Genomic DNA, 12,109 nt, shown 5'->3' with positions numbered 1-12,109 from the left:
AGTACAAGATTAAGCTGCAGTTTGAGATGTATGCCTGTCCTGTAACATCAAGAGACATCGTACTGTTATTTTCCTTTCCCTCTTTGCTATTTGGGAGCATCATGCCATAAACCAGTAACAGAGCAGAACACAACATGGCCTACAATGTCAAACACATCCCAGTGGTGCCTTTGAGATTCACAAGCATAAAGAATAAGCTGTCTGTTAAGCTTGATATCTACACAACTGCACTGATATCTGTGCCCCAGCTATAAGTAACAGCAAACGAAACAAAAATAACCCTGCACTACGCAGAAAAACAGCAGACAAGAAAAAGCCTCTAGCACAATGAAAGGAAATGACACTGACAAAAGAAAGCAATGAACTGGCGAAGTCAGTGTTTAGCAGCCATTGTCAGCTCGAGCAGAGTTTGAGAGCCTACAACAGATAGGGCCACAACAGCACCTTGGCTCCCACATGGCTGCCATCCAACAGCGCTGATATGGAAGCCGGTAATTCATTGAAGTGATAAAGAGATGGTCCAAGTACTTTTGAAAGCAGTGACTGTCGGCTGCGACAAGGAACTAATTTCTGATCAATCCCGGCAACCCATACGGACTTCAATAACCACTTATCTCCAAAGTTATTCATAGTGGAATATGAAAATAGCCGACACACGATAAGGCAGCCTGCATACCTGCTGTGTCAGGTGTGGCACAGCGCAGTTAGCTGGGCACGCCGCCAGAAAGGATGTGCCAACCGCCCCGTTTCGCCTCATCCACACAGCAAACAGCTGTTCCACACACACCTTCTGTTCTTCAGCTCCAGCTGTGCAACCCGCTGCTGGAGCTCCCGTCCCTGGGGCGAGCAGGGCACTCAGCAGGCACACAAAGCGGGGCTGATGCACGCCTAATTTAACATCACGCATCAGGTGTATCGAGGAAAGAAGGACGACAGAATTTGTTTGTGTCCCAGGGCACATTTCAAGGTGCAGAAAGATTCGGGACACAGTTCCATCAGTTTGCCCCGAAAGGTCCAGCGGGCCAAGCACGGAGATGCTCGGGTAAATTTCAACCAAATGGCCTGGAACGGAAAACACTTCGGGCAAGTGCAAGAAGTGGCGTGAAATGCTAAAGGGAAAAGCAATAACCTTGCAGGAGAGTTGGGTGAATTAAAAAAAAAAAAAAAAAAAAAAAAGAAGTTTCACAAGTTTTTAATGGACATAGGATTCAAAACTTAATTTTTTATGTTGAGTTTAGGATATCCTTAACAGTGCTGGGAAAGTTCCACTGGAACCAAAGCACGCTCCGACAGACAACCTAGTTTTGCAATTGTGTCTGGGTTTATATATAAACACAACTGGGAGGATAGATACAGCAACGTGGAATATTAAGACTATGTCACAAGAACAGGGAGACTTGGCAATCGGGAGAATGAAAAGAATTACTGGGAAAAATAACGTCTGAAAAAGCCTGAAAACAAGCGGTGTACAGGTGATGGTATCAGTTTGCTACAAGAAGGAAGCAAGTCCAGATCTCTCCAAAGACAGTAGAAAAAGTCTTTTGGCTTATTTTGCAATGAATATTTATAGGTTTGAGAGAACTGGGAAACAAAGCAGTAAGACTTGCTGCTCTGATTTAATAGGGTAAAGAATAAGTAAATATCTAAAATACTTTAAAACAAATAAATTAGGTTAAAAGCACATTTGGTAGAAAAAAAATACAAAGGAAGGATCAATTTAGTTTATCAAATAGGAACACTGTATTCAGGGGAGGAGCAGATTTTGAATTTTGACTCCTGTACTGAACCAGAATGAAATGTCCATGCATCTGCACTCAGAAAAAGTCAGTGCTGCTTTACTGTTTGGATGAGGAGAGTTTGGAGTTTCTTTAATCCATCCAAATTTGGTCCTAACTCTGCTTTTACTGTCAGTCATAGCCAAACTCTTGTAATAGGAGCATAATTAAAATAAGGGGAAGAGAAAAAAAAGGTACCAAGAGATCCCCAAAATATCACAAATATATTCCTCATAAATACAGCTCTCAGCCAAAAAGAGCATTTATGATAACTTGCTTGTTTCTTTTTAAGGCACAAAAATCAACCCGTAGAAGCAGACATACCTCTGAAAACCTTAGATTTAAACCCAGATTGCTGACATTAGCAACACAGCCCATGGTCTTTAAGAAGAAGTGTTACCTGCTGCTGGTGAGAAAAAAAAAAAAAAAAGGCTTTCACTTCCATTATAGAGAGTTTAAACTTTGGTCATGTCATTATTATAATAATGGAGAAAGCAGATAAAGAGGAAACGTGCAAGTCATCATGGGTACAGGTGCTAGAAACCAGGTTCTCCTGGTCCCCAGCCCAGCTCTTGTCACCCACACCAGCAAAACTGCTGCTCTGAGACCTTCCACAAGGCTTAATTTTGACTTTGACTAACAACAAACTACCGCGCTAATGAATATTTGTTGCACGGTTTGCTTGCTTGCTCCCAGGAGCAACCATTCCCCTTGGAAATGGGCTAGGAAAACTGCAAAGTGTTTCAGAGAGTCAAGCAAGTAGAGTGGTAACAGGTTTTGGCCACTGCTGTCCTCCACTCAGCCCTGGCTAAAATTTGCTAAAAAGGAAACCAGATCCCCAGAATTATCTCTGAACCGTGCGGTCAAAGGCTCTGACTTCGCTCTTTCACAGAAAATAACCTTGCTATCTAGCCCAAACCAGAACAGTCTTGTAAAGGCTCTTTTGCTCTCTTTTTTCTGTCTACCTCTGATTGTTCTCTAACAAAAGTCAGCACAACTCAAACCAATCTCATTGCATAAGACAGAGCTCTGCTAAGCAACACTCCTCCAGAAAATAACAGAAGAGGAAAAAGGTCAGCTTGTATGTGAATATTTATGCCATTCAAACTGGCGTGCATTTTTATTATCTATGATTAAGCTTTTTTTGCTAATAACCCAATGAATAAAGACCTGAATGCTCCCATTTTTCCTACCATGTCAGCCTGTTGTGCCAGGAAAGCTGCATCAACAGTTTTCCATCCTACTCCGTCTTGCTCTCAGTCTGAGGCGAGCTCACATGTTTTTTTCTCCCAACTACAAATGCTAAAAAAGACAGGACTAGCTTTGCAGCCACCAATTTTAAAAAGAGAAAACAGCATATGCCAGGTACTCCATTCAGTGGTTTTAGTCATGGCAGTTCTTCTGAGCTGATCTGTATTACTTTTGTACAATCAACAGAAACAAGATATGTAGCTTTAGAATGTGAAACATTTTTTTTTGGTGGCAATCATCTTTTGAACACCACAAGAAGTGTCTCACCATGGTATTTTTTATCTATACTCACAATACAAGTAACTGCAGATGGGTATGCTCATGAACTACACAAAAAACTTTTGACCATCCAGAATTAAAATCCTCAGCTGGCATAAATATGAGACAATTGCAGAGAGAGTGAATTTCTAACACATCAGGCACGGAGAAAATGGGCAGAGTCCCTAGCACCCTCAGATGAGCAAGAAAAATATATTTCCTGTATGAAATGTGTTTTACTAAACATTAGGTTCTGACTCTAGCCCCTCTAACAGGAATCATCAAGAATAACCAGCCTAATCAAAACATGCTGGTGTTTAGTCAGCCATGGCCTCTGGACTCGTTTCAGGATTTGGTGTGTTGCCCAGCCTAGAAGATCTATATAAACACCATGGGTGCTTGTTTCAAGGTTACTTAAACAAAGTGGTAATCTGGTTCCCTTTCTGCTCTACTTCTGTCATCATCTTTGTCCAGGCACCAGTGCTCACAAAGCCACGAGAAGATGTTGAGCACAGGATGCTGGGATGAAAAAAAAAAAAAATTTAAAAAAAACCACCAAACAAAAAGAAGAGTTTGTTCTCAATTACTCACCCTGGGCTGGTGAACTCCAGTGCCAGCACAAAGGATGAAATAGAGGGGGAGAGGAAAAAAAGAGCAAGCAGACCAGGGAAAATAAAGCAGGTCCAGTACTAGTTCACTAGCAACCTTCAATTACTCTGGATTAAAGTTCTGAAGAAACCACACCCTAAGAAATACTGTGCCTGCATGGTGCAATGCACATAATAAACACTAGCAGAGCTGATCACATTTAGCCACAGATGGATGAGTTCAGCACCAATCCTTCCCCTGCTCTGTCTTTGTGGGTCTGACTCTGCCAGGTGAACTCACTGGTGAGGCACCAGGCTTGCAGAGATGAAGGCAAGGGAGGACTTGCTTTCTGAAATGTGTGTATTACACTTGATTAACAGGTGAGAATGCTCAAAACCAGATTCTGCAAAGAAGACCTGCTGTCGCTTTCCCAAAGTCACTGAGGCTTATTCCTGAATCACAGAAGACTGGTTTACCTGCACACAGCCAGGAAGAAGTTTAGCCTAAGGAATGCTGGAGAAAAGGCCACTCCAGGAACAAAAGCCAAAGTAAGTTCACTGACCCTTTTTTAAGCTCATGGTGTTCCATCTTCTGCAGTTCAGCATTTGACCAAGGAGCTACTCTTCACATACACCATGATGGTATATGCTGAATTTGGTGCCAGATAGATCAAACCTCTGATCACAGAACTGAATAAGACCTGGGCTTGAAAAAATTTAGCAGTATAAAAAGGGTTTGCCAGCAGTTGCCTGTGACAAACTGATTTATAACTGTGCCTCAATTTCTCTGTGTGAAGAGACCACTAAGAAACTTCCCATGTACCTGCCTGGACTGCTAAGCAGCTCTGTTCAGAAGAAATTTTGAAGAAATATCCAAAAGACTACCATGACTTCTGGAAATGCCAGAACCTTATGTACAGCTGCACCCAAGGTGTTTATTTCACCCATCATACAGCTACATGTCCTTCTGCAGCAACTTGTCAGGGGACACTTATTGTGAATAGTTTGGAGTAGCTGCTGGATTATCACCCTCTAACTCCAAATTACAGCAAGCTGTCACCTCTTGCAGTCCAGAGGCCAGAAGGTAACCCCTCAGGACACCTAAAGTGAATATTAAAAAATAAAATAATTAAAAAAATCAAACTTTATTATTTAATGCTATGTATTCTCAATTTCACAGTTTACCTTAAATTCTGTCATGCAATACCTGTGTTCCATGCGACCCACACTTTTTTTTTGTTAAGAGTTGACTTTAATTTTTACCATAATGAGCCCTACCAAATTATGATTACATGGGAAACAAGGTGCTCCATGTTGTGAGTGAAGGCATCAAACTCCTGCCCATACCTGTCCAGACCATACCAGATACAGATTCTATCACACAACTCTTACACAAACTAAAATCCAAATTTGCACAACGAACTGTGAAGACCCACCAATACTATTTTTACCTATTACATCAGTAAGACACTGCAGAGCCCCAGGTACTACCCATTTAGCTTAATAGCCTGCTGGGGCATCAGGCACTGATTTGTGTTACGGGAAAGTCTCAGCATACACTGCCGTTCCCACTTGTTAGGGAGGCAAGCTGTGCCACAAGGGCGAAGAACAAAAAGCATTTGCACTGAATGCTTACTGCCATGACCCCCTTTCAAAACTGAGCAAGACTGCTCAATTACAATACCCTTTCGACAGCAGGCTTGACCATCTGTTGTTAATGGAACATCCCCAAGACACTGCTGTTCTCTGCAGTGCAAGCACCAACTCATTTTCAAAAGCACCTCCAAAACAAATTTTAATGTGTTCATCCGCATCAGGAATTTTGAAGAAAGTTCATCTCATTTTTAAGGCTTCAGTTTAGAATATGTATACATCCCTCTGGGTTCAGTGAGGTCTATTCCAACACACTGAAGATCAGCTTTGATCCTTCGAGTATGTTATTTGTACAGCCTCTAAAATATCCAAGGTCAACAGCTGGGGGGGAAGGGGGGGCGCTCCTGGTTAAAAACAAGCAAAAATAACGTTTAATATGAACTTTGAATTTAGAATCAGAGTATCCTTCCAGGCATGTTTTAAGCATCTGGACTGCCGTGCAGCTCCAGTCTTTTGAAACAACAGCCTGATAATAGGTTGCAGTGTAGCAGTCCAGACTTCCCAACAGTCTGGCACGCAGCAGCACGATTTGTTGCATGCAACTGAGCCTCCTGCCCATCGCGAAAGCGGCCAGATAGATTTTTTTTGTTATTATTATTTTTACACGCCCCTTCATTCCACGGCCGTCCCCTTATCCCACCCCCGCGACTTCATGGGATTCACGCAGGGGTGAAGGGGATGAAAACCCTCCCGTTATCTTCTGGAGCCCACCGGGGCAGGGAGAGGAGGCGGCAGGAAGGTGAGCCACCCTACGCGAGTGCTGCCAAGCCAGAGTCGACTCGCTCGGGATAAGATAAAACAAAACAACTATTAAAAAAAAAACAAACAAACAAAAAAAAAAGAAACACAAAAAACCTCAACTCACACACACTATTAGCCCCTTTCCGATCTGCCCCTACGCCGTAAACCATCCTCCGAGCCGCGCTCCCGACACGCTGGGCACAGCGAGTGACACCACGTCGGAAGTCAAAAAAAAAAAAAAAAAAAAAGAAAGCCCAAACAATATACCCTCTCCCCCCCGCCAACCAAAACAATAATAATAATAATAAAAAAAAACCCCACATCCCTCCAACCTACCCGTTTTTCCCCTCTCGCTTTGTGCCGCTTGCCCCAGGCGGAGCGGGGACAAGAGGGAAGCCGCCCCGCCAGCGACGCGTGTCCCCCGTCCCGCAGCTTCAGCACCTCCTACCTCCCCGGTCGGTCCCGAGGGAGCCGCCGCCGCCTCCTCGCACCCCTCTCGCCCCTCTCTCGTCCCCAGCTCCGGCCCCGCTGCCGCTGCCCGGCGCCCCCGCCCCGCAGTGCCTCTTATAGGGCGGGAGGCCTCCCACCCTCGGCGGGCCGCCCGCCCCCTCCACGGTCGGGGCCGCCCAGCAGCCTCGCTTTTCCCCACCCTCCGAGATCTCCTTTCCTTTTTGCCTTTTCTCTCTGCTCCTTCCCTTCTTCTTTGTCCTTCTTTTCCCCTCTCCTGTCACCCTCCCTCCGCAAACACCCCCCTCCTTTTTTGTTTTGTTTTTTATTTTATCTTCCCTGCTCTGCGGCTGCTGTTGGAGGGGGCGGGAACGCGGCGATTTGCATGTGGGCGTGCACGGTGCAGCCAAAAACAAACTTCGGGGCAGGGTATGTCCGCCCCGGCCTCGCACGGCGAGACAGAGGAGCGTGTTGTAGCTGCAGCCACTGCTCTCAGCGAAACTCCGCGGTCCAGGGTGCGTGAGGAGCATCCCAGCCCTTCGCGTCTGGCTCCTGCACCGACCCTTCGGCCGACTCTCCCTGAGAACCGCAGGAAGAAAGAGCAGGGCACGGGTTTCCCGGCGAGGTCACTGTCCTCCAGCCGCCCACGGCTCCGGGCCCGCACTGCTCCCCGCATCTTCGGGGGCTGAGTCGGCACAAGCTGAGCACAGAGGCATCCTCCGCTGTACAGCCACAGAGCATACGGAGCGCACCAAGAGGGTTGAAAGCCTGAAAGCAGTCAGTCAATAATAAACAGCTTCAACAGGACCAGATGCCCTGTCCTCCATTGTCACTCACGGAAATGGAAAGGCATGGAGATGTGAAAGGCAGCACTTGGATACGTACCCAGAAATAATGGTGGATTCGGTTGTGTCAGTTCCTGGAGAGACTGACAACTAATCATCACAAAATTTATAAAAACAAATCTTAATTTATTTTTAAGAGTTCACAGTGACCAACGCGACCCTCTCCGAATACAAAATCCATAAATGATAATGTGTTTTATCTGCCGGAAAAAAGGCCTGCGTTACTGATCTTGGCAGTTGTCTGATGGCTGAAGGTGTCCTCCCAAATGGGGTCCTCCACCCATCATGCAACCCTTTCCAAGTTCTTTTGCTTGTTGCATGGCAGGAGCTCTGTGAAGTCGTGCAGTGCAGTCTGTGAAAGTGTAGCAGTGCATTTTCAGTGCACAAAATGCTCTGTGACTGAAAACAAGTCATTGCAGGAAAGACAGGCAACTCTAAATTACGGTTCACTCTACAGACATAATGCACTGCCATTGCTCTTCTGCAGTGAAGTGGTTGATGTTATCGTTCATATTGTTAATGCTTTGCCTTATTATGAGCCATCTGGATGACACATGGTTACTGAGGGAACAGTATCTTTGAGTTTCCTGGCTTGTATTTCCACACTCAGACTGCCACCATGGTGGGTTTTTTTTTGAGTGGCACAGAAATACAAACACCTGAAAGCAGAGATTTCAGACTGATTGTAATCTGAAATAATGCACTGGAGTATCACAGACAGCAATAAATATTCAAATTAATAATGCAGACCCTTCTGCACTGAAAAAAAAAGCTGGCACATTCATTTTGTCAGTGATCCCAGTTTCTTCCCTTAGTCCCTGTGTGTCAGCATCTCACAGAGGGGCTCAGGGCTGAACAGATGAAAAGGCTCCTGATTCTGATCATGGTTTCCCCAGTGTAGCTGCTACAAAACGTCACTGACTGCAGTGGATTGCCTCTATTTGTACCTTCATTTGTTTGTAAAACTGAAATAAAAATCAGGTCTTTAATACATAAATGCAGCTGTGTGTTCGTCACCATATTCTAGAGTTCTCCGTCTTTACACATTTCCAAACATTAACTGGATTGCAATTTTAAATTCTAAAATAAAGAATTTCAGCATGGTTACTGAGGGAGAAAGAGCACATTTAGTTTACAATGAGCAGAGTGTTATGGCTCGTCTCACATAAAAGGGAGTTAGAAAGAGAGCAGTTTGTACTGGATGGGATTTTTAAAAGAATTGGTGGTTTAATTTCGTGGAAACAGAGCTATGTTAATGCAGAAGAGCTGAAAATTGCCCTGCCACTGGTATCTATTTAAATCTAGGTTCCTTTAAGAAAAGTGTGAGTTTTTGCAATGTCATCAAAAGGCTGGGTTTTTTAAATTCTGGAAATTGGTGCCAACTGTTAAAGCATTTGAACAACATTTTCCAATAAGACAGCTAATATATAGCTGTTCATGAGAAACAAATGGAGCATTTAATTTAGGTTGTTCTGTTAAAACACCTGTAGGATGGTGGGAAATCCTCACAGAGGAGTTCATGGCCTCCTCCCTTGCAGTTCCCAGAAGCAAAAGCCTGCCAGTTACACCCAGTACGCAGTTCCCATGGCACGTGCTTTCAGACAGGACCTGATCCCTTCTTTTCCAAAGGCTAGTCTTCCTCTTCAACCCATTCCCTCACTACAACGGCCTTTTGCAAGTATGGACAAGCAGCCCACGCTGAAGTCCAAGGCTGGGTGGAAGGGAAGAGCTACAGAGCTGCAAATGGACTGTTAGCGGCTCAGTTACTGAGGGGTCAGAGGAGATGTAAATTGCTGTTCATGGAAAAGACATTATGTAGTGGAATGAAGGGGAGGAACTGAAAATAGGAAAACACGCTGTGTTCTCACAGGAGGAAGTGAGGAGGAAGTTGTTTCTTTGTACCTGTAACTTCTACAAGGCAGAACAGAGCACTGTTAACCCTGCAAGATTGATGGTTCTTAACGTCAGGATACTCAAGAAGACTACGAGCTTAGACAAGCACACCAAGAAATGCCCTGGTATAAACCAAGGATTTCTATGACAAGTTTCAGCAATAAAGAAAGGCACAGTTTAATACACATTTTGCAGTCAGCTGTTGAGGTATTTGCTCTGGAAATCCAAGCTCTTTTTAGGTCTAGATGACCTTGTTTGCACTAAGTTCAGGAAGCAGGAAAGAGCAGATTAGCAATCCTTCCACTCGGAAACTCACTTTTCAAAGAGTTTTGCTCACCTCTTTTCTATTACTTATCATTCTTGTAGAACCGTATCTTCAAGACTCTTCACTGTTTTATCTTGGGACATGCATGAAAGATTAATCTGTATTTTGAGCATCTGTTATGTCTTGGTTTACTTTCTGTTGACTTGAAATATCTGAGTCAGATGATGGCGGCAGCTTTCATAAAGTCTTCCAGGAAGGAGATTCCTAGCTTTTGGTAAGAAATAAATGCATTGTTATTACTTTTTAGAAACCCAAGCTCTTGTTGAACATCCTAGCTTCGATTTATATTACCTAACATGGGAGTGTTAGTCACTCTAACCTGGTTTACAGCCCAGTGAGAACAGCGAGAACAAGTGACTACCTCGCACTGCTTACTGCAACCTGCCACCTTCACTTTTCTTCCCATCCTTCTATTTACAGACAAAAATAGGTAACAGAGTTGCTGCTGCAGAGTTATTACACCTGGAAACAAACAGAAGGTTTGAATACATCCTCCACTGTGCCCTGCAGTGGGGCAGCTTTGAAGTGCTTATCTTGTGCCATGTGAGGAACTGGGTCTGGGAAATTACTGCCCTCCAATCAAAGAACACTGCAGGTCTGTCCCAGTGCCTGCTGGGGGCAAAAGAGTTTGTGCTCATCATCTCCATCTTTCAAGATAAACACAGGCTTCAAACTGGCTGCAGTCATTAATAAGATGCTTCTGAGTCCTTTAAATAAAGTATAAACATATTGTAGCTCAGATGTGAGCAAGACATGATTTAAGCAGTTCTGAGTAACACTTCTTAATCTTATCTTGTGTTTAAGAAGGGTGATTTAAAAGCCATCTCTCATGAGGGTTAGTTGCCAAATGACTGATCTTGCTTTAAGAAGAGAGACCATGGTTTCAAGCTAATTGTAATTTCTTATAATTTCTTGTAATTTCTTGTAATTTCTCAGAAACACTTAACATTAAATATAAGTAAAATTGCATCTGCCTTTATCTATAAAAACCAGGGTGCTGTGAAGCTCATTGTTAACAAAATTACTCTTTTTTGGATGTAAAATATACATGCAGCCAAATACTTAGGTGGTAAAAATTCCTTGACTTCGCCAGAAATAAGTTGACTTTCCCAACCGTGGATCTAACCTATAGTTTGAAGGGCAAGGAAAATACATAGAATTGGCAGTTAAAATACTGGAAGTTTATATAAGGTAGCAATTTTAATTTTACATGAAGTTTTTTTTCCTTTCTCAGATTCCCCAGAGGTATTCTTTATAATGGCATGCAGCATGAATGTATTTTTAACATTTCAACCTTCCTCTGTGCAATTGTCTGTCTTCTGCAAATCAGCCTAAAATAGGACTCCAGCAGAAAAATATTTTGGTGTGCATTACGTATGCATTGCCAGACAACTTTTACAGGGATAGACTGGCCTGCATGAGCCAGGGTTTCTGTGCAAGCCATGGGACTGGATAGATATCTATGCAGAATATTGGAGTTCAGTGTGAACAAAGGTCGTGCTTGAAAAATTCTGCACTTCATCTCCCCTGATAAATGCATAATGCTGGTAACACCCCCTGCGCATGGGACAAGGAAGTAAAAATTCACTGCAATACAGAAATGAAGCCTAGGAGACACAGAACCTCATCAAATGCAAAGAAAGGCACATAAAAGGATGTGATGTGTTTTTGTCTAACCTCTTTAAGGTTTTGTCTAACCTATTTTGTCCAACCACTTTAGGTACTGATGGACAAACCTTCATGGACCAGCCAGGATGTAACCTTCACCAGATCCAGGCCTTGAGATGTGAGATGTAAGCTGAAATCGCAAACTCAGAATATGATGAGTTGGAAGGGACCCATCAGGATCATCAAGTCCAACTCCTGTCCCTGTGCAGGAATCACACCATGAGAGTGTTGTCAAGACTCACTAGTCAGAACAAAGAAAACATTTGGAATCCCCTCTTTAAGATGCATCCAGAAAAATTTCACAAAGCAGAAAATTTAAGGCGCTAAGTTGCCCCATCTGAAAAGAAACAGCACTGAATTTGGAGTAATTTTTGTTCCTTGGGTGGATTTACAAATACGTTTTTAAAACAATGAGCTACGGGTTTTCAAAATATGCTTAATTTTCACCTCCTGGTGGAACTAGACAATCGGTAATTAAAAGCACACACTTCCAATCTGCAGCTTCATTCATTCCCCAGGCATTATTACTTGATGCAATATTCACTATTATTAACCTATTTTACTTCAGTTAGACTGATCTTATGTCAGTTCGAATCATGTATGTTACTGTGAATTAGAAATCACTATTTTACACATTCCTGCTTTCTTAATCTTTATTAGAGCTTC

At 43.3% G+C, this 12,109-nt stretch overlaps 1 protein-coding gene across 3 annotated transcripts in view; it reads right to left on the bottom strand.

The window, feature by feature from the left end:
• Positions 1–6,775, bottom strand: part of ABCA1 (ATP binding cassette subfamily A member 1) — a 93,247-nt gene extending 86,472 nt beyond the window's left edge. For 2 of the 3 annotated variants that reach the window (XM_050329423.1, XM_050329426.1), the window contains exon 1: positions 6,602–6,750. The gene's annotated coding sequence lies outside the window, so the exon portion shown is untranslated. Of the gene's footprint in view, positions 1–6,601 lie in introns of all 3 variants that reach the window. The other variant, XM_050329425.1, reaches the window with a different exon arrangement.
• Between the last annotated feature and the right edge of the window lie 5,334 nt (positions 6,776–12,109).

This window comes from Myiozetetes cayanensis, unplaced genomic scaffold, assembly GCF_022539395.1.
Source record: "Myiozetetes cayanensis isolate MyiCay16 unplaced genomic scaffold, myiCay2020 scf4, whole genome shotgun sequence".
NCBI classification, from domain to species: Eukaryota; Metazoa; Chordata; class Aves; order Passeriformes; family Tyrannidae; genus Myiozetetes; species Myiozetetes cayanensis.
Note: the sequence above shows the minus strand (reverse complement) of the source record. Positions and strands in the feature narration are given on the sequence as shown.